General features: G+C 45.4%; 1 protein-coding gene across 1 annotated transcript in view; it reads left to right on the top strand.

Annotated features, from left to right (window-relative positions):
- Positions 1–4,188: 4,188 nt before the first annotated feature.
- Positions 4,189–23,702, top strand: part of MAPRE2 (microtubule associated protein RP/EB family member 2) — a 208,768-nt gene continuing 189,254 nt past the window's right edge. Inside the window, exon 1 of the mRNA XM_075584515.1 lies at positions 4,189–4,321. The gene's annotated coding sequence lies outside the window, so the exon portion shown is untranslated. The remainder of the gene's footprint in view (positions 4,322–23,702) is intronic.

Raw genomic sequence — 23,702 nt, 5'->3', positions numbered from 1 at the left:
AGGTACTTGTTCTCAAGCCCATTCGGGAGAACAAATTAATGGCTGCCTGGTCGGGACCGTATCCGGTACTGCAAAAGATGAACGAGTGCAACTATGTTGTACAGGTAGATGCTGAGACAGGGAGAAATAAGACTTATCACATCAACATGCTGAAGGAGTACATAGCACCGAGTGTGGCGTCGGTGCTGGCCATTTGCAGCCCACCGATGGGGGATCCGGCGAGCAATGCTCTGCCTGATCTCCTGGGGGAGGCTAGGCAGGGAGGTACCATAGAGCAGGTGGAGATAGGGGCTCAGCTGAGTGTCAGGCAGAGAGCAGAAGCCAGGGCTATGCTAGAGAAGTATAGGGCTCTGTCCTCAGACAAGCCAGGGCAGACACACATTGCAGATCACCCAGTGCTGACAGGGGATCTGAGACCTCTGCATAAGCATGCTTATAGAGTGTCAGCAGAGGTAAAGGGCAGTATAGAGAGGGAGGTAGAAGAGATGCTAGCCCTAGGGGTAATTGTACCGCCCCAGAGCCCTTGGGCTTGTCCGGTAGTCCTGGTGCCTAAGAAGGACAGAACCACACGGTTCTATGTGGACTACCGGCAGCTCAATGCGGGCACGGTGTCAGATGCCTACCCCATGCCCCGCATGGATGAGTTGTAAGATGAACTCGCGGGGGCAAGGTATCTGACGACTATGGGTCTCAGTAAAGGGAACTGGCAGATCCCTTTGACCCAGGAGGCTAGAGAGAAGTCTGCATTTATTACCCCAAGTGGCCTCTATGAATTTCTAGTGATGCCATTCGGGATGAAAAATGCACCGGCTACCTTTCAACGCCTGGTCAATCGCTTGCTAGAGAGTATGCAAGGGTTTGCAAGGGCATACTTGGACGACATTGCTGTCTTTAGTAATTCGTGGGACTCACACTTAGTGCATGTAGCTGCGGTGCTAGCCAGGATTAGGGAAGCGGGACTCACGTTGAAACCAATCAATGGTGGCATAAGCCACCTCCTGAGGCAACAGCTTGCGGCTCAGGTAGACGATTGGGTGCTCTCCCCCACCTTCGCCTATCTGGCTTAGTACAGCACCGACACCATAGTCCGAGGCATCGGTCTGTACTACGAACTGCTTGCTATAGTCAGGGGCTCCCAAAATGGGAGCACTGGCCAGGGCAGATTTCAGAGCCTGGAACGCCTCCTCACAAGCGGGAGACCAGGTAACCAGAACCAAGAGTTTCTTCTGGGTCAGGTCAGTCAGGGGTTTGGCCAGGGCGCTGTACTGGGGGACAAACTTCCTATAGTAGCCAGCGGTGCCTAAGAAAGCCATAACCTGCTTCTTTGTTCAGGCCACTCGACAGTTGCCTCTACTTTAGCTGGCTCCGACTTCAGATGCCCCCCTGTTACTCTGTAACCGAGGTACAGAACCTCTGCCATCCCGACTAGACACTTTGACGGTTTGAGTGTCAGCCCTGCTTCTCCTATCCATTTCAGCACCGCAGCTACATGCACTAAATGGGATTCCCAGGAATTGCTAAATACAGCTGTCGTCCAGGTATGACCTCGCGAAACCCTACATCCCCTCCAGTAACCTATTGACCAGGCGTTGGAAGGTAGCTGGGGCATTCTTCATCCAGAATGGCATAACTAGAAACTCATATAAGCCATTCAGAGTGATGAAAGCTGACTTCTCCTGCACCTCCTGGGTCAGTCGGATTTGCCAGTACCCCCTGGACAAATCCATGGTAGTCAGATACCATGCCCCCGCCAGCTCATCTAGCACCCTGTCCATGTGTGGCATTGGATAGGCATCCTTCACCGTCTGAGCCTTGAGCTGCCATGATGTGGTCCTGTCCTTCTTAGGTACCAGGACTACCGGTGAAGCCCAAGGACTCTGAGACGGTACCATTACCCCTAGGGCCAGCATCCCTTCTACTTCCTCCTCTATGCTACGCTTGACCTCTGCTGATACCCGATAGGCATTCTTTTTTTTTTTTATTACTTAAATTTTTATTGAGCATTTTTTGTACATACAAAATAAAAGTAAACAAAACATATAACACATAAAGGGGGATCTGGGAGGGGGGAAGGGGTAGCATTTGTAACAATATAGCAATGTACACAACTATTTAATTACCACATGTATCACTCTGTTCCAAGTATCTATATATGGGGATATACCTGCATGGCGAAACCAAGGAGCCTAAATCTCAGAGAATTGCGAGGTAGAGCCGTTCAGATAGGCTGAGAGTTTTTCCATACAGACTATATGCCAAATTTTGTTATTTATTTGGTTTAAGGATGGGGGAGCAGGTTGTTTCCAATTTTTGGCAATTGTACACCGTGTAACATTTAACATTTGGGCTAGTACTCTAGCTTTTTTGGGGGGAATATTGGCCATTGGCTTTCCAAGCAATATATATACTGGGTCATGTGCGACAGTGATTTCTAGGATCTTGTGTATTAAGGTGAACACTTCCTTCCATGTTTGTTGGATTTTGGGACATATCCAGAATATATGCAGAATATTCCCCACTTCACCACAACCACGCCAACACAGAGGGGAGACACCTGGGAGAAAAGAGTGCAGCCTGGCAGGAGTCATATACCATCTGAATATTAACTTGTAAATATTCTCTTTAATTACAACGCACAATGAATTTTTGGAGGCAGGTTCCCAGATGTCTTTCCAAATATCGAGCTCTATACAGACGTTAAGATCCTTTTCCCAGGATACCATATTGTTATCGGGGGCTTGATTGCTCTTGATAGAGGATAAACTTTGATATATTCTGGAGATAATGCCCTTTGTGTGGGGCTGGTGTAGACACCAGTCCTCATACAGAGTTAAAGCATGGGGTTGACTTGATTTGTAGACTGATTGGATATAATGCCTAACCTGGAGAAATCTGAAAAAATCAGAAGCGGGGATATCATGATTTGTTTGTAGTGGTCCGATAGGCATTCTTATGCAGAGGTCGCTGATCCCGGTGTGGACTGGGTGATCAGTGATATGGGTCCTGCCCGGCTGATCCATGAACAGGTCCGGTGAGTGGTCACGTGATACAAAAGTGCCAGTGTCTGCGGCCACGAAAGTGGCATGACTCTCAGGCATTGAAGGGGTTAAATAAAAATCATGAAAGATGTATATATTTCACACCTTAACATTATTAAATTGGTAAATATAAAACATAGAAACGTTTGGATACCCACCATCAGCGGGTTCAAGAATTGTGTTAAAATGTCATGATGCAGGGATGTGGACCTCAATGCATAAGGCCTGGGACATAGTAAGTTTAAGCTCGCTGAGGCGGGCTGAGCCGCGCTGAGCAGATGCACAAAGCCCCTGCATATGTCATCAGCGCGGCTATAGTTTCCCTCTCCGCATGCGCGCTGATGCGTGCGGAGGCTGAGAAACTTGGAACAGACAGGGAAGTTTTAAATTTGCCGCTCGGGGAAGCGGAGGAGCGGTCACGTGACCGCTCGGGGACTAGCCCTGCCTCCCGCTCCGCCTCCTGACACGCCTCCGCCCCGCCTCTGCCCCGCCCCCAGAGCGCGCTCACTGCCTCACCTGCAAGGACAGAAAAAAGCCCCATTTTCAGCAGGCGAGGCAGAGCAGGAGCGCGGCTCAGCGAGCTTCCAACTACTATGTCCCAGGCCTTATGCAGTCTGGCAGGGATTACAGGGGACATGTCAATTCTCACTGATTTTCTGTAAATTTCACTGATTTGGAGCCTGTCTCACTCATATCTATAATCAGCATCTCACAGACTTAAATGGAGTCTCACATATAACATTGAAAGACCATATTCAGCCCAGAACCCAATCCTTCCAGGTTGACATCCTTGCAAATGAGTACAAATAATCACAGATAAAGAAATACAAAATACATTTAAAAATAATAGTTTTTAGAGAGGGGGAGGGGGAAACCCCACTGAAAATGGTAGCTTAACAAAAGCAACTGCTTATCTTGGTTGTGCACATCCAGTGTCATAGCATTGTCCTAGAATCATCTCCTCTCTCTGTGTTCCATGCTCCTTTCCCCTTGAGCTCCACAGCTCCGCCTCCCACCGAACGCTCCACGCCTTTCATCGCTAGCCACGCCCACCTGTTACCCCCAGGCGGGATCCCCACGCTTCCCACTAGTACAGTGCACAGTTTCGTTGCAGGTGGGCGGGGCTTTGTGAGGTCACGTGAGGTGGCCCGGGAAAGGAGGGCGGGCTGGGCGTGTCGCAGGAGATAGAGAGACGGGGAGGGAGGAGGAACAAAGCGAAGGAGCCGGCAGCAGCTGTCAGTGAGAGTTCGAGATCAGGGGAGAGCGCGCGACAGTAGCAGCAGGTGAGTCAAGTGCATTTAAAGCTACACACAACTCATGTGCCAAATACTCTGCTTCCCAGAGACTGTCTATAAATACATGCAGGTCTCCAAATACACTGCGAGTGGAGGGTCCGGGCACAGAGCTGAGCATGCTTAGTGATCTGTTTTCCGAGCACTGTGTGGGAATATATATATATATATCACACACACAAGTTATTTTACATATTAGATGTTTGGTGTGTGTATATGTGCCAACATTGTTTTATTTGTATGTATTGCAATATAATCTTAGTTTTATGTTTGCATACTAAGTGCATGTGGTTATTGATGTGATTTGTCATTCCAATGATCTTATGTGAGTGCACACATGTCTCTCTATATATAATGTATAATAGATATGTATATTTACACATCCCGTGTTTGGATTAGGTGACAGCTGTCAGACAGCATGGTACCTCTCCCCTGATCTGTCAGTGCTGGGAGCGCCTCGCTTAAACTCGTCATTGTACATTAGGATATCTAGTTGAGTTTGACGTTGCAAAACAAACAATAAAGCACCCGATATAGCCAGTGAGTAAATGCGTGGTGGGTGTGTGCCTGTGCCACGCTGGCAGAGAGTGGGGCTTCTCCCTCTCCCTTTGTGTCTGTCAGTCTCCCTCCCTCCCCTTCTTGGATGTTACCCTTTGTGAGTATACAGGGTGGGTTGGGGTGAGACTATACAGCGCTCCCTCCCATGCACATGATCAGGAAGTGGCAACTGGGAGGCATGTGAACCTGTCAACTTCTTCACGGCAGGGCAGCCGGCTGCACCTTCCAGCGCTAATTAATAGGCAGCACACTAATGGTAATGATGATGTCCCAATCGCTGGTGAGAATGCACTGTCCGTGCAATGCAATTATTTACAATCCCCTTTAGCAAAGCTGGTGTCAATAAATAGAAAGGCAACAGTGACCCTAACTATAGTAGTAATCCAACCTCTGTTGTAAATGTGTTGGGACCCTCTTAGCGTTGAAGAGTTGAGTAAATAAGTGTATTAAGGGCTAAATAAATAACCAGTTGTAATGGTGGTAGTATTCCCTCTTTTGCTATAAAACGTGAGCTGTATGGCTCCCTCCAGCACAGACTGTCCATAACAATAACTTTAATGATGATTATCCCCTTGTTTTAAAACCCAAGGCAGAGGGAGGCAGCTGGTTAACCTCTTGGCTTTTCTTTCCCTCAAACACACTTCCCATTTTGTGGAAATGATAATTAGGGTTATTGAAGTGCTTTTTAAGACCTCCTTTTTTTTCCTCCAGAGAGTAATCTCCATCCCCCAGCTGCCTGATTTCCTAAGCCAGAAATGTACTGTATGCACTGAAGCAATGATTAAGCACATTTAGGGATGGATTGTGGAGAAGGCCTTTTCTCGAAGACAAGATGAACATGACAATGCTTGTAAAGAATAGTATACACAATTTACCTGTAGCAGTGTTTTTGGGCCCCGTGGGGGTTTGCACTGTTTTTGCATCCCTAAAGGGTACCCTGCAATTTTCAGGTAAAATACAGAAGGATTTACAAATGCATCTGATCTGCGCTATTAGAGAGGTTTGGGGTCCCTTATAAGGCCTCGGCCAGGGTGGCGCTGAGCGAGCGGGCGCGCTCACGCTGGCCGCGATAAAACACATTACGGCAATGTGTGTGGCCAGTGTGAGCAAGCGCCTGCACCCGCTTAGAGCAAGCAAATTTGATTTTGCTCCTCGCAAGCGTGTCATGTGAGCGGTTCGCCGAATGAGGTTCGCCCGTGACGTCGTGGCTGCACCCCCAGACGAGCGCGCGCCTAGCCATCCACTAATCGCCGAGCCGCGCACGTGCGCCAGCGCGCCTGTTCCCTGCCTGGCCGAGGCCTAATACATCTGATCTCAGACACACTATTAGAGAGGATTTGGATTCCTTACAATGCTTCTGATCTCAGACACACTATTAGAGAGGGTTTGGATTCCTCAAAATTTCACAATATAATTAGAGGGTTGCTTAACCAAAAAATAAAAAAAAGTTGAGCACCACTGACCTATAGTTTTCCATATATGTTTGAGTGATTCCCAAAAGCGTTTTGCTTTCGTGACAAAAAAAACAATGTTGTAATTTCTCAGAGGCTCTGTAGAAGGTTACCTTGAGTGACTTGCAAAAAAGAAACAAAACCAGTTGCTTTGGAAAACAGAAGTGAAACAAAATTAAAATACAGGTCTGTTACATACTGTAAGCGTGAAAAGGGGAAGCCAGGTATTGCACAAACTCATTGAATGAACTACATTTTACCAGATAAGAGTTAACATTCTTAATGTACATTCTCTAGGTTGATCAGAACAATTATTTTGTTATAGGACCAGAAAGGTGGCATATTTTTCTGACGTCTTGCACATGATACATGGCTTAATAATTGCTTTCAGTTGGTGTAATTGCATTTTGATTTAAAATATGTCACTGAATTATTTAACAAACTTTACCTTTGTTCTCTTTTTTTTAATAATTGTAACCCTCCTTATCTGGCTCTAAAGGAGGTCCCATCAGAGAGACCCTATACATTTACAGTGCTCAGTCTCTTGGCCCTTGCAGGGTGCTGGGAAAGTGCAGGCTGGGCATGGATGCTAGAATATAGCAAGGATGAGCACTAGCAACTTTTATAAACAAAAAAGTGCTTTATTTGACAGCCGTTAATAATGCTTCACAGACATTGACATATTGGTTATTTGACAGAAACTCATGGCAAACATTGCCTGGACTTCATCGCCTGGTAGCTCGCACTCCTACGCTGGGGAAGTAACCATAATAAAGGATACATTGTCAAGTCTTTGCATGGGATTAGTAATGCTCTACCACTGGTCCAGTGGGCCCTTCTGGCATACACATTAGGCTCCTGATTTAGCAACCCCACTGCTGTCTACTACAGCGGGGTGCAAGACTTTTTGCGGGAGGGGGCGCGGCGTTTACAGAGGCCCTGCGCTGAGAGCGCTAGGCCTCTGTAAACTTATTTACCCGGCTCCAGTCACAATTCTCTTGACAACACGGCGTCAAGTGACGCCCGTTGCCATAGAGACGGGATGTCAAATGACGCTGCGGGTCACGTGATGTGACGTCACATGACCCCGCCGCGTCATTTGACGCAATATTAGAGGTGAGGGGGGTGTGACCAAAGAGGAGAGAAGGTAGGGTGGGGCGCAGCGCAGGGAGTTTGCGCACCGCTGATGTACTACATACTTTCTTCATAACTATTTGATCAGGAATGCACAAGGAACCTTGCGGTTGGGCCGGTCCAAACATACTCCAGAGTTACTATGCCAAGAACTCCTTACCAAAAGCATGCTTCCGCCAATTCAATAGTGAAAACAATTGAGGGCCTTAACTACTGGTGCTTACTTAATGGGCACGTTCCTAACTGAAAACAACAAACGATGAGGACACATGGTAATACACTTGGCTATACAACTAAACCTATTTACAGGACTCACAGTGAGGACCCTAGTCAGAACTCGGAAGAACCTGATTCTAGAACATAGGGTGGAGATATGTGTGTGTGTATATATATATGTATGTGTATATATATATATATATGTATGTGTAACACCTCTCTCTTCCCCCTTCTAAAAGTGCTGGGGTACAGCCTGTACTTACCAGGGCTTATATGCTAGGGCCAGGCAACACACAGCCAGGGGCACTAGGCTACATATGTATGTATGTGACATACAGGTGAAGGGTGATACCGGAGTTAACCCACCCAGTTATCTCGTTAAGGCCATTGACCCCTTATATAACTAGTAGTCCCTGAAGACTAATAACATTGCCAGATTTCTGTCTTTAAACTCTGGAAGGAGAAAAAACATTTGCTGTCATTTCCTCATCTGTATTGTCACCCACAACCTCACTCAATATTCATAGTCTGTCACCTTACATCATGTTCATCTCCACATAGCATGCTCAACCAGGAAGCCTTTAGGAAAGATCATTTACATCTGGCATTGAATGGTATCACACTTTCTCTCCCTCTACAAGTCTGACCATCTGAATGGCATATTTCTCTATCTGGGTTTCTTTACTTTAATTCATTTTGTGCTGCTTTCGTTTCACCAATTTCACAGCCAGGAAACTTTGATTAGCCGAGTGTGATTAAAACAGCCAAGGCACACGCTTTGCAACATTGAAACTGAAGGAACAGTTCCGCCTGCTCCCTTTTAAAAAAAAAAAAAAACACATTTTCATGGCTACAAATCATGGTCTTTGGTGCTGAATCCATATTTATTTCAGCTCTGGGGACCTCCCAGGTCCTGACGTACTTACAGGGAAGGTGCTTCCAGTACAGTCTCTTCCAGGGGAAACAAAATGGGAGTTTAACTCTCCCGCGTCACGTAAACCAGTAGGAAGCAGCAATGTAATATGTCACAGCTTCCTAGTGACATGCGTGACGCGGGAGAGTTAAACCTCCACGAAGTACTGGCAGCGCCTTCTCCGGTAAGTGCCTTGGGAAGTAGGGGGTCCCTGGGGCTGAAATAAACACAGTTGAGCTCTGGAAACCCCTTGCTTCCCAGCTATATGAAAGGAAAGTGGAGGGAAGGTGGGACTGCTACTTTACCAGTTCAGTTGTACTACCTATAAACTGCTTTTCCAGAATTAATTCATACAGTCCCAAGAAATCTGAAGGCCCAGTATTAGTCCTAATAGTCAATGCGAGTTTCCATGTGATAATTCCTCAGTTGGTACTCGGTACTTTCACAATTGTTTTAATAACCCACGTAGTGTATGTGTTCCGACATGCTGTCAGTTTCTCCATTTCAGGGCTGTATTTTGCATTCCAGAGATCCATGGGAACTGACCATGCCACAACTTCTGTATTCTTCTACCAATGCAATGTTCTCAGCGATCACTGACAAACATGGAACGATGGTATCCACTATCGGGTGCCCATGGTTTGATGCACATGCAGTCAGAGGTGCCCTGGCAAAGACTGTAGTTATGCCAGGAAAGTATCCTGCAAATGTCTCCTGACACTACTAGGCACCTGGAAACTAGTTAAAATGACAGTAATAATACGTCTATTCTAACAAAGGAAAACAAATAAGAGCTTTGATTGAGACTGGAATTAAACTGAAACAGAATATATTGAGCCTGTTATGAAGTGGTGTTTTATGGAAGCTCCATTACCTTATAATGTTTTATTACCATGTTACTAAAACTTTCTGTGTCGCGTACCGTGCTTAATGAGCTCCATGTTATGGCCTGATTTCATCTCTACACCACGGGTGCGCAAAGTGGGGGATGCAAGATTTTCCTGATGGGGCACAGCCGTTGTAGAGGTCCCACATTCTCCCCCAAGGCATTTAATTTAAATGCCGGGGGACCGCGCGAGGCCTCTGTAATATCTCCTACCTTGATTCAGACTGCTTGGTGGCGTCTTCGGTGACGCGGTGCCATGGTAACCCATTTGACGCTGGAGCCAAGTGGGGGTGGGCATGAGCAAGGGAGGAGAGCAGGCGGGGGGGGCGCAGGGAGAAATGTTTGCACACCCCTGCTCTACACCACAGAGCTAGAACAGTTCCTAGAGAAGAACCATCTGCTAATTAATTTCACAGTCTTGAAACAAAGGTCCATATTTTCGGTATGGTTGTGCTGCTTCTCCCTGTGCTGGAGAGGATTTTAATCTTTTTCATTTGAATGGGGCCTTAGCACAAAGACAACGTCACAGAATACTGAACAGGGGTTAAATAGAGAACTGGTAAGCTATAGTGAAACAAAAGCTCAAAACTCTTCTTCTTGAAAAATATAATACACTGAATGAGCTTATGAATTATCTTTGCATTTGGGTCCAAGTTTCACATCCATACGGGAGTACGGGCAGAATACACTGGTCGAAAACATTCTTCTTGAGGCACTGTGGAAGATTCCCTTGAAATTTCTACCTCGGGAAAGTCCTTGCAGGCCTCAAACGTTGTACTGTGCTGCTGTTCTTCTATATTAAAATGAAGATTTGTTGATACATATACTGAAGTTTTTCTGATCCTTGTCAAGAGATTTCAGATTGTGAGTCCAAATTAAGAGTTCTGTCCCTTGCAATTTTTTTTTATATTGTTCCCTTGATATCTTGTCTAGTTTCTTCCGAATGTGCTTCATCCCATCTTCATTTTCCTTTTTGGTTTCGTTCAAAAGGTTCCTTCCATCCATTGTTATTTGCCGTCCAAGGTAGACCTAGTCTTTGACGTCTAGTTCTTTTACATTTGTTTCAATCTTTGCAGAATTGACACATTTATTGAACATCACTTTGGTCTTGAAAACATTCATATTGAGGCCCACAGTTTTTTTGTTTTTTTTATTACTTAAATTTTTATTGAGCATTTTCAAACATACAAAATGAGGTAAACAGAACATACTACACACAAAAAAGGGGGATACAGTAATACAAAGAAACTGGTTGTGGAACAGTGGAGGGGGGGGAGGCCCACAGTTTTAATTGCTTTGGTGAGTTCTCCAATTTGTTGCTGGAGGTCTTCTGCAAATCGTACGTGACTCCAATATTAACCATTGATTTTGATTCCTTTTTCTTCCCAAACTAATGTCTTGAACAATTCTTCAAGTGTTGCAGTGAAAAGTTTTGGTGACATTACATAGTAGATGAGGTTGAAAAAAGACATGCATCCATCAAGTTCAACCTATTCTAAAATTTAGACAACAGATACTTTATCCTATATCCGTACTTGCAGTATATTGATCCAGAGGAAGGTAAACAAAAAACCCCAGTGAAATATCATCCAAAGATATCTCATAAGGGGAAAAATAAATTCCTTCCTGACTCCAATAATTGGCACTCCCTGAATCAACATCTTTCCCATGTTTACTTATTTGTTATAACCCTGTATAACTTTTTGTTTTTTAAAAGATGTGCAACCTTCTTCCTTTTGTTTAAAAAAAAAACAAAAAAAACTATTGTATCTGCCATCACAATCTCCATGGGTTATGAATTCCACATTTTAACTGCCCTTACTGTAAAGAACCCTTTCCTTTTGTTGCTGGTGAAATCTCCTTTCCTCCAACCTTAAGGGATGACCCGTGTCCTTTGTACTGCCCTTGGGATGAATAGTTCTTTTGAAAGCTCCTTGTACTGTCCCCGAATATATTTGTATATAGTTATCATATCCCCTCTTTGACGCCTCTTTTCTAATGTAAATATATCTAATTAGCTAGCCTCTCATAAGTTAGATTGTCCATCCCCTTTATTAATATGGTGGCTCCTTTCTGCACTCTCTCTAGTTCCATAATGTCTTTTCTAAGGTGTGGTGCCCAAAATTGTACTCCATATTCAAGGTGTGGTCTTACTAATGCGTAATTAGTAATTAGAGGCATAATTATGTTTACTTCCCTTCCATCCATTGCTGTTTAATGCAAGATAAGATCTTGTTTGCGTTTGCAGCTACTGCATGACTTTGGGCACTATTGCTAAGCCTGCTGTCTACAAGCACTCCTAAATCCTCCTCCATCAAGGATTCTCCTAATTTTGCCCCATTTAATTTGTAAGTCGCCTGTTTATTCTTGTTTCCCAAATGCATAAACTTACATTTATCTGTATTAAACCTCATCTGCCATTTACCTGCCCAAGTTTCCAGTCTATCCAAGTCCTTCTTATAACGCATAGCTCACCACAAACGAAGCGCGACCGCGGTGCTGAGGTAGGGAATTGGTTAACGCCAACCCACAGCTACGCGGGCGCGCCTAGGATGTAGAGTAGTCGTGCAAGCCAGGTCAGGATTACAGATAGGAGAATAGTCAAAGTACTTGCCAGGTCAGGAGTGGAGAGTTGTGGATCGTCGGGGTGCGTAGCCAAGTTCGGAATTGGAGAGTAGCGGATCGTCGGGGTACGTAGCCAGGTTCGGAATTGGAGAGTAGCGGATCGTCGGGGTACGTAGCCAGGTTCAGGATAGGAAAGTATCGGATCTTTGGAGTACTTAGCCAAGGTCAGGACTGGAGAATGCTCGTTCGTAGCCGGATCAGGAGAGGAGAGGTGCGGAGTCAAAGAGAGATGCAGGGTCAGGCAACAAGAGGCTAACAAGCAAGGCAAGGTCACAGGAACTGGAATGCAGCAAGGCACGGCGTCACACTAGACTATGCTCAGCAATGAGAGTATGCAGCAGGAAGGTATAATAAAGGAAGGGCCTCCAATAGCCAGCCAGGGCGGAACCAGGAAGTAGACTCCAATAGGCTGCAGAGGTGGGCCCTATGATGCAGCCTAATCGGGCATGGGGCGGAACCGATCGCGTGCCGACCCGTGCGTGTCACGTAGGTCAGGGGGCGGAGCCTGGATCGCTCGTCACTCCCACGCCGGTCTTGTCTATCATTAGAGCGGGGGCGGAGCCTGGAACGCGCGTCAGCAGGGAGGCTGGATGAACGCACCCGTCGTGTGTCAGAGCGGGGGGCGGAATCGGAACCCGCAGGCGGAGAGTCAGATCGCGCAAGATGCGCGCGTAACTGGGCCACGAGATGGCGCATCATGGGTGACAGTCACGGAAGGGAAGGTGAATCCTCACACTTCTGGAGAAAAATTATATCCTGCTCTGATTATACTACCTTACACAATTTAGTGTCATCCGCAAAGATGGAGACTATGTTCTCTATGCCAACCTCAAGGTCATTAATAAACACGTTAAAAAGCAGCAGGGGTCGCAGTAGCGATCCCCGAGATACTCCACTCACTACTTTAGCCCAACCTGGAAAACTTACATTTATGACAAACCTCTGTTGTCTATCCCTCACCCAGTTTTCAATCCAGGTGCAAATATTTTTACTTCCAGTAAATTGGATTATGTTGTACACTAACCTTGTGTGTGTGTGTGTGTGTGTGTGTGTGTGACGTATCAAATGCCTTTGCAAAATCTAAGTAAACCACATCAACTGTATTACTCTGATCTAAATTCCTACTTGCCTCCTCAAAGAAACTAATACGTTTAGTTTAGCATGATCTATCGTTCATAAATCCATGCTAACTATTTATTACTAATAATTTTGTTTTCCAGTAGGTAGTCTAAATCTTCCAGTAGCTTCCCCACTATTGATGTCAGGCTTACAGGTCTGTAATTCCCCAGTTGTGATTTAGCTCCCTTTTTAAATATAGGCACTACATCTGCTTTACGCCAATCTTGTGGTACTGAGTCTGTGGAAATGAAGTCCTTGAATATTAAATGTAATGGGTTGGCTATTACTGAATTTAACTCCTTGAGAACTTTTGGATCCATACCATCAGGGCCAGGTGCCTTATTTACTTTAATTTTATCAAGCCACCTATGAACTTTTTCCGCAATGAACCAATTGTTCGTTAATATAGAGGTTGTGGCTTCCTCCTGCAGCACTATTATTGAAATTGACTCTTGCCTGGTAAACACAGAGACAAATAATTTATTTAATACCTCTGCTTTTTCCTTATCTCCAATAATCTGCCTACCCATCTCACATTGAAAGGGTCTATTATCTTTCTTTTCTATTTTTTTTATGTTTTTGTTATTAAGGTACTTAAAGAACTTTTTAGGGTTGATCTTACTTTCTATTGCAATTTTTTTGCTCCATTATCCATTGTGTCTCCGTGCCTTGCTTTCTTGCTGATATGTATATTTCTAGTATCTTCATCTAATCTAATGGTTGATGTGGCATTCTCGGTAATGTTCTTCATAATATCAATGTACGCTTTTTCAACATTTTGTTTTAATGCATCTAGGACCGCTGAGGCGTAGACAAAATCAAATGCTTTTTCGTAATTTACAAATCTTAAACTGAGTGGTAGATCATCGGATGGAATGTCCTCGGGCGCGTCACTCTGCTTGCGGCTCCACAGCGTGTATTATATGCAGGGCAAAGGAGAGAGAGAGTGGCCACAGTGAAAAAAGACAGCTCAAAATTTTGCACACTTTTTCAACAGGGTAGAGGGAAAGGGTGGGAGGGGGGTTTTAGGAGGGGTGAGAGATGAAAACAAGGGAACTGTTATTGATTCAAGCTTGTTGATTGGGGACACACTCACATTAAAAGCTCTCAAAACTTGAATTGATGTCTCCTCCTCTTCTTGTGCTTGGTGTCTTCAACAGATGTCTTCTCTTTTATATGCAGGTGGATGGATTGAGGCCGAGGAGATGCCTCCTAAGATCTTCCTTAGTAAAAAATAAAGGGAAAAAATAGTGCAATACAGTTTATTAACGAATAAAAACTTGAGATTTAAAACTTACAAGCGACCGTCAGGACGTCACTGAGGAAGCATTGGCGAAACGCGTCTGACGTTTTTTGGTCTTTACAAGCCACCATAGTGAGGAGGTCTGATTTCCCTGGCCCAGCGTCTCGCCGTCTGCGCATGCGCATGCACAGCGGAGCAAGGAAGCCTGGAATTGTCTGCACGGGGAAGATAGGCGGCCGGAGGGGGAGGACATAGCCTGTGCACGGGCTCTGGACATCCGCACTGCGGCCACCTGCATCCCAGCCACAGACAGTATACATCTGCCAAGCGGGAACCAGCAGAGACAGGACACCACTGCCCAGAAAGGGACAAGTTGTGGAACCTGGCGGCATCTCCTTCCTATGCTCAAATTGATCGGTCGCTTGTAAGTTTTAAATCTCAAGTTTTTATTCGTTAATAAACTGTATTGCACTATTTTTTCCCTTTATTTTTTACTAAGGAAGATCTTAGGAGGCATCTCCTCGGCCTCAATCCATCCACCTGCATATAAAAGAGAAGACATCTGTTGAAGACACCAAGCACAAGAAGAGGAGGAGACATCAATTCAAGTTTTGAGAGCTTTTAATGTGAGTGTGTCCCCAATCAACAAGCTTGAATCAATAACAGTTCCCTTGTTTTCATCTCTCACCCCTCCTAAAACCCCCCTCCCCCCCTTTCCCTCTACCCTGTTGAAAAAGTGTGCAAAATTTTGAGCTGTCTTTTTTCACTGTGGCCACTCTCTCTCTCCTTTGCCCTGCATATAATACACGCTGTGGAGCCGCAAGCAGAGTGACGCGCCCGAGGACATTCCATCCGATATTCTATTCAAATCCACACAGAGGTTGGTGAATAACCTCTGTCAAGACTCAGGCAGCGAAATCACTCTGTGGAAAGGACTGGAACCACATATTGAACAGTAGGGAAAATTTCTTTTTTTGGCGCAAACTTTCCCCCTTTTTCCTTCATGAGTGGTAGATCGTATTCATTACTTTGGGAAATCATTTCTTGTACGACTTGGATTTATTTATTTATAAAATATTTTACCAGGAAGTAATACATTGAGAGTTACCTCTCGTTTTTAAGTATGTCCTGGGCACAGAGTAAGACAAATAATACATGGTTACAAGTACAGTTACATAAATGAACAGGGTGTACATTATATACAAGACATTGCGTGCACAGTTAAAGAAAATATATATCATGGGCGTATGAAACAGTTACAGACCAGATTAAAGTGTGAGACAGCCTTAGATTTGAAAGAACTTAAACTGGTGGTGGATGTGAGAGTCTCTGGTAGGTTGTTCCAGTTTTGGGGTGCACGGAAGGAGAAGGAGGAGCGGCCGGATACTTTGTTGAGCCTTGGGACCATGATGTAATTGATTGTGTTGTATCCATTGTAAAACACTGTTTGTTCTCTAGAAGGGCAAAGTCCCAGGGTCTGTAGTAGCCGATTACAGACTATCTTTATAAAAATCTTGTAAGTGATTGGCAGTAGGATGACAGACTAATCATTCTTGAGGTTTTCTTTGTCTCCTTTCTTGAGGATGAGGATAACGATATAGCATTACTCTTGCTCTAGAATTTTCCTGTTCTTCAAGTAGCATTAAAGAGTTTGGCAAGGATTTCTTTTCTACTTCTTCCCGAGCATATTTCAATATTTCAGTTGTCAATTCATCTTCTGCAGGAGCCTTCTCGGTCTTCATGGATTTTATTGCTTTTACCACTTCTTCTGGAAGGACGCATGGTACATCATTCGTGGTTTCTGCTCGCCTGCCCTCTTCTGGATTATGCCCTGTGGTATCTGTATTTGCATACAATGTCATGTAGAATTACTCAACTCTCTCTTTATGAAAAGTACACAGTCTTTTATTTTTGATTCCTCATCTTGTTTGAGTGCAATGATTTGCTTCTTCCCAACCACAAGTCGCTGCTTCATCTTCTTAAGGCTAAGGCCCCGCTCCCTCCGTCAGCGCGCCCGCACTGCAGACAGGCGGGGCGCTGACATACACAGACTGCGATATGCGGTCTGTAGGGAGCGGGAGCCAGAGCGGTAGGTGGGCGGGAGTGGGAGGTTTGAGCGGGAGGGGGAGCGTGGCTTGAGCGGAGGGACCCGCTACTCTTTCCCGCCCCCCTCCCTCCACGGGCTCGGGCTGGCACTCATACACACACACAGACACACACACGCAGACACACACACACAGACAGAGGCAGGCACTCACGCACTCAGACACACACATACACACACACGCAGGCACTCATACACATACACACACAGAGGCAGGCACTCACGGACTCAGGCACACACATACACAAACACAGACAGGCACACACGCTGCTTTCACTCCACACTCCTCCCCGCTCCCCGAAGCCACTCCTCCTCCCGAAGCCTCCCCTCCTCATTGGCTCACAACCACACTACATGATGCGTCAACGCTAGGGATCACCATTCTCTTGTATCCCGTAGCGGCTGACGCGTCACAGCGTGTAGCGAGCTGTGCAGCCAGGGGGGACCGGGACCGGCTCGGGAGGATTCCCCTGCTGGTGGGGAACTCGCATGTGGCCGCCCGCGCCGCCGGGCGCACCGGGTCCCAGGCCTTAAGCTTCCATTACTTTCAGTAGTAGAGTAGAGCTTTCGGATGGTTGTTCATACCCCATATAGTGACACTCGGACTTGTTTAATCCCCTTCTAGCACCATATCAACTATTCAGACTGTATCAGGAGCTTCCCTACCCTCCCTATTTTTATTTTTTTTACACATCTTCTTAGTGTAACACCTCTGCCCCTCAAGGGAGATCTGATGGTAAATTGAGTGTTACTGTGCAGTGGTGGATACCTGTTGGTTCTCAGGTGGTCTGAGTCTCCACAGGTGGGAGTCAGACAACAGGACAGGCTTTCAGTTCTTTGGTCTCTTGGTACGCATCCATCCTGCAGGGCTCCTGCCAAAAACAGGGTTTCTTCCCACAGGCACTTCTCCAATAACGTAGTCCAAGGCCATGGATGGTTCAACTCTTCATCTTCCCTGAACTAAGTTCCAGAGGCTTGAGGCCCCTGAGGGTATTCCTTCACTCCCCCACCCTCTGATGGGATAAGGCAGAATCAAGCTCGCTCCCTATCGAGCAGGCTGCATTGGACCTCTCTCTGAACTTTCTTTGTTTTCTCTGTTTCTCTCACTAAATTTGGGTAGGGAGCCATCTTGTATACCTGGAGAGGGGTTAGTAACCCTGTCCCAAAACTGGGCAGGCTTAAGATGATGTACAGGCATCACCCCATACTGCATGTGACCCATTAACCCCCCCAGGCATGATACTCCCATCAGACCTGCACCTGCACATGGCAACAAATTATCCAGTGGCCTACAGAACTCCCATGCTGGCTCATGTGAAAGGGATTTAATCCTAACACTGCCTGCACTTTACCAGGACTTACATGCTAGGGCCAGAAAGCATATACAGTAGCCAGGGCACATGGCTGCATAAGCAAGGGTCATTTAGTTCAATTCTTTGGCCACAGTATTTTAAACCTACAAACAGGTCACGGTGTGGCCCATCTGTAGGTCCTAACACTGCTGTATCTGCAAGAAGTTCATAACCTCTCTAATGGAAGCAGAGTTTTCTTAAAGCAGCAGTCCAAGCTGCCGTATTTTTTAATTTTGATTTATTTTTTCCCTTTAATATGAGCATCAATACAATCCACACAATGATAAGCAATTATCTAAGTTTCTGATCGATCCGTTCTCCCGTGATCTCTTTGTCAACAGAATTATGATTCTGGCTGCTCTTTTGATGATCTTTCATACTGCACTATGTTTCTCTTGTTAACGATGAAGCCTCCTCCACTGATTCGTCTATTATCTGTACCTCTGTAATAGATTAGGTTTCTGCTTTTGAGCTAAATTGGGCCTTCATCTCTTCTTTTAACTTCACTAAGGCCAACACTATACCATTTAGTCTTTTCAAGTTCGACTTTCAGTTCTTGAGGTACAGCTTCACTGGAGAGACTCCGGAAGTTGTAGGTATCCAGATTTAGGTTTAAATTTACATCATTTATTTAACCTCTGTTGATTTTTACCATCTGCTTTCTTCCTGAACGCCACCACGTCCAAGGGCCATCCAGCCTTGCTTTTCAGTGTGTTACATATTTGGTGGATGAGGCCTTACTTGCCATGCTGGCCTCATTTGCATGGTGGCACGTATCTTTCCCACTTTACCTGGGTATCTTGTTCAAGCTTTCGTAGTATGGTTAAACCTACTATGAAACCGTTTACTCCGAAACAAGGGCAAAGACTCCGGTGAACGTTTGCGAGATGGGTGCAATATTCGACAGGTACTGCAGGAAAAAGGAAGCCAAAGTTATTAGGGAAGGTTTTACAGTCAGGTATTGGATTCCTGCCGAAGAAAGTTAACAATCATGTTTGTCGTAATGCAGGTGAGTGCGGCTTGGTATCATTTGCTGGGGTGTTTGTTTTAATGAGCGGTTTTATGTGGATATGCACTTGCCAATGGAATGCTTCATTTCATGTTACTATTTTGAGTTCTTTAGTACCTTTCTGGAATGTGTGGTTCACCAAGAGGCAGATAATAATTTGGTTCTTCACTACCTGGATGATTATTTTTTGTGAGCCCAGCAGAAAATTAGTTATGTTTTTCACTTCCTGCGTTCTTTTCAAGCTAACAAATACACAGATACAGTACCCAGCAAGCTCTCAGAAACCCCCCAAAATGACCACAAAATGTATATATGTGTCAAAAGGAGTGCTGCTGGGCGTGGCTAATTCTATAAAACAAGAAACAAAGAAGTCCAGAGAAACATCCAATGTGACAAAAGTACACAGTGAAATACCTATATATCTCTTGAAAAATGGTCTTTGGCCAAAGCGTATAAGCCTGCGAGCCACTTTCAAGGCATGACCATAATATCGCAGGTCCTAACACTAACTGGTTAAAATCCTTATATACCTCTATCATTAGAGGAAGGATGGTCCTGGCATTGAACCTGTCGCAACCAGCTGCATGAAAAGAAAACCTGCTTACTTGGACAGTTGGGAGGGGTGAGCTTTAAACACTGAGTGGGGAGGGGCCACTAACCTCCAAAACAGCTGAGACCAGCTGGGCAAAGTTAACAAACACACAGATGCCCAGCAAGCTCTCAGAAACCCTCCAAAATTACCACAAAATATATATGTGTATATGTCATAAGTAGTGCTACTGGGCGTGGCTAATTGTATAAAACAAGAAACAAAGAAGTCCAGAGCAACATCCAATGTGCCAAAAATACACAGTGACGAGATATATAGGGATTTCACTGTCTCTTCACTGTGTATTTTTGGCACAGTGGATGTTGCTCTGGACTTTTGTTTCTCGTACTTTTCAAGCTGTCGTGAGAAATTGGCAAAGGATAAGACGGAAGGACCATCCAACAGTGTTATCATTCCTGGGGATAGAAATTGATACAGTGGAGATGGTTTTTAGGTTGCCCAAAGAAGATGAAGCCTTTAGAGTTGTTGAAGCTGGTTGTAGGTAAAAAAAAAAAAAAAAAGATAAAGTTACTTTAAAACAGTTTTCAATCATTGCCGGGTGACTTGGCATTTGCATGCAGGCTAATGCCAACGGGGATGGTGTTTTGAGGGAGTCTGTCGTTGGCTATAAAAGGGGCCAATAAAAGGCTATAAAAGGGGTCAAGAGCTATCACAATCACATCCATTTGACTGGGTTGCTAAAGGAGGACTTGGGGTTATAGCAGATTTTACAATGGTACAGTAGATCTTGTTGGTAAAAGGAAGTATTAAATCAGGAGATTGAGTTGTTTACAGATACGGCTGGTTCTCTGGTTCTCTGGGGTTCGGGGCATATTTGTTGGAGAATGGTGTGCTGAACAATGGCCAAAGGAATGGATCGGAGCGGATTTGACAAAGAACCTGGCGTTGGTGGAATTGTTTCCAATTGTGGTAGCTTCAAACCCCAAATCTCTACTGCTAAGAAATAGGAGCGTTTTATTCTGGACTGACCATATGCGGGTGGTAGAGGATGTTATCACCAGGTCAGCACGCTCTGTACCAGGGATCGGGTTTCTACGGAATCTCATGCTCTGTTGCTTAGAACAGAATATATGGTTTAGGGCAGGGAAGCGCAATCTTTTTTTCCCCCTGTGCCCCCCTGCCGGCTGTCCTGCTCTCCACGCTCCCCCCTCCCTCCTCCTTACTGTGTTTCCCGGCGTCTGGACGTCACGTTGCCATAGCAACGCTTCATGACCCCGCGTTGCCTTTTGACGCCGCGTCTCCAGATGCCTGCTGAACCACGGTAAGTAAGGTTTACAGAGGCCTTCGCCACTTCCCCGGCACTTACATTAAGTGCCTTCGGGAAGCGCGCGGGGCCTCTGTAAACCCTGCGCCCCCGCAATTAATCTCGCGCCCCCCAGTTTACGCACCGCTGGTTTAGGGCACGGCATGTCCAAGGAATTAAAAATACTACAGCGGACACTTTATCTTGTTTCTAGTGCACGGAATTTCAGAGATTTGTGTCCGGATGCAGCAATGGAAGGTCTGACCTGCCCACTTGACATACTGTATGAAACCTGATTGCAGGGGAGTAGTAAATTTGGTAAAGGCTGTGGTGGCTTCGACAACTTGGGCTATATACAAAAAGGCTTGGGATGAGTGGCAGACGTTAGCTAGGCAACTGAATGGCACTGGAAGCGATGGAGGAAAATTGAGGGCGTATAATGGCGCTCGTCTCGGATCAAAAAGCAGACCCACAGAGCTAAGGTAAGGGTATTATATATTCACCGGCCAGAGCCATGGGACAGACCAGTTAGAGTTAATGTAGACCTGTAGCAGGCAGAAGATCAAGGCAAGTGGCAAAGTCAGGGTCACAGGCTGAGGTCAAGACAGGCGGCAAAGGTGCAGAGCTGGGGTCACAGGCTGAGATGAGCAACAGGGAATACAGAGCAACAAAGCTGGAATAGGAACCTTGCTTGGCAACTTCCTGTAGGAACTGCGGCCTTAAATAGGAGGCTGCCAGGAACCAAGATTGCTGAAAAACAGCCAAGTGAGGGCAAGTTGTCTAAGAAACCAGGACCAGAGCACAAAATCAGGCATGGATCATGTGGAAATTCTCACAGGGCGTTGCTGGTGTACAGTATCTGTGTCAATTGCGAAATTAAGGTACATCCGGTATCGTGGTAGATCGGAAATTAGCAGGTTTGGCATTCTTTTTCAAATTCTTGGGATAGAAGGACATAACAAACAAGTTTGATTAGGAAGATGTTAAAAGGTTGGGAAAGGGGATTTAAGGAGGCCTATTTCTTTCGAGTTGTTGAAGGAACTTTTTTGGTAGTTCTAGATGAGATGCTTTTCGGTTTTTGAAGCTAAACTATTTCGGGCATCATTTTGCATTGGCATTTTTCAGAGTGTTGAGGTTTTTAGCGAATTTGTGTTAAATGTGCTAATAATATAGGTGGGATTCAGTTTGGAGAGGTTTTAGTTTCAGGGGATAAAGCTAAATTGTTGATAAGTCTAAGAAGAGGAAAAGGCGCATAGGTAGTTCTGTTTGCACTGAACAATCTGTGTGGTCATTGTTAGGCTGCGCTTATAGTGCCGGCGACAGCGATGCAACGTCGCGTCAAAACAAATGCATTGTCGCCGTCGCGTTTGCTTATAGTAAGCGTGACGCGATGGCTTGGTCGCGATCGCTGGAAGTAATCTCAAGTTGATTTTTCCAGCGACTGCAGCCTGACGTAGCCGTCACCGGCACTATAAGCGTAGCCTAAGGGCTCGCTCAGACAGACCACTCCTTCAGCGTGCTTATGTTCGCGCCTCCGCCGCGCGCTCCTGCAGCCCAGTGATCTCTGCTCAAACTGCAGGAGTGGGGGGGCGTAAGGCACACGTCACAGAGCTGGTTCGCCTCTATTGGCTGAACCAGCTCATGTCACGCGACAGTAGCACAAAATTTAAATTTTGGTTGTGGCCGCAAAATGTTGCAGCGACAACGCTGCACTTTGCTGCCGGTGGAGTTTTCAGTTTGAAAACTCCCACCGAACAACCAGAAATTGCGACGTGCACGCGCACGTCGCATGGCCGCCTGTCTGAGCGAGGCCTTCGGATGGAAGACCACTGACAAAGTATCAGTTTGAAAGAGTGCTCATGATGGGTGTAGTCACGTTGAATGTGTGTCCGGAAGAATTCGGTACTCATTCTTTCAGAATTGGGGCTGCAAAAGAAGCATCGCAGATACAGTAGGGTTGAGCGAAAGGGAGATAATGCAGATTGGTCGTAGGGAATCTGTTACAAAATCTATATTTTTCCTAATCTGTTATAATGAACATGTGATTTGTATTTGGACATACATTGGGCAGCAAAGCGAGCAGAAAAGAGTGTGTGGTTGGAATCTCAGAAGAAAAAAAATCCGGTCAAGTGGAGAGGGATTAGGGGTTTAGTTTCGACTCACTTGCTGATAGAAATTATGGAAATCAGGAGAGTTGATAAAGGACCTATTTTTATCATTCATGCAGGCGGTAATGACTTGGGACAATTGAAGAAAGTAGAGCATTTAAATACCATGAAACATGATCTATCCAGGATCTTGGCTTTATTTTCAGATATCCGATTGGTGTGGTCAGAAATGGTGCCAAGGGCTTTTTGGAAGGATGCGAAAAGTTGGATGGCGGTAGAAAAATGCGGTAGAAAGGTGTATTTAGCAGTTTCTAGTTTGGGGCTCTGAATCCACAGGTAGTTGGAAGGGGGTAACAAGAATCTGTTAAGGAAGCATTCATTTCAACAATATTGGCTTGGACATTTTTAATGTTGGGCTGCAGGAAGCCATCGAAAGAGTGAGAACTGTTATTTGGGGGGCAGAGACCCTTTTAGGTGTAAAATGGCTTCGCTGGTGGCGGGGTGTCCTTGCCAGCTAAGGCATGTAATGGAAAGATTTTTCGCACCTAAACAGGGATTGGGAAGCTGGCTGCAAGGCCTCAGCTTTGAGGTATGTGTTGTGCTAACCTTTGGTTGATTATGGTTTTACATGCCCACCTGGCTTTAGGGTCAGTGACTGGCACTTATGGTGAAATTTGGTTTGTTTGTGTTTATGGAGATGGCAAGGTTATGTTAATAAATGCTGTGGCCGTTTATCACAAATAAGGTGTCTGTTTTATTGGGGATTTGGGCGAAATGGCTGTTCTTATATAAGTAATCAAG

The sequence above is a fragment of the Ascaphus truei genome, chromosome 2 (assembly GCF_040206685.1).
Source record: "Ascaphus truei isolate aAscTru1 chromosome 2, aAscTru1.hap1, whole genome shotgun sequence".
In the NCBI taxonomy this organism is placed as follows: domain Eukaryota; kingdom Metazoa; phylum Chordata; class Amphibia; order Anura; family Ascaphidae; genus Ascaphus; species Ascaphus truei.
The sequence above is the reverse complement of the archived record's forward strand: the minus strand, read 5'-3'. Positions and strand labels throughout refer to the sequence as shown.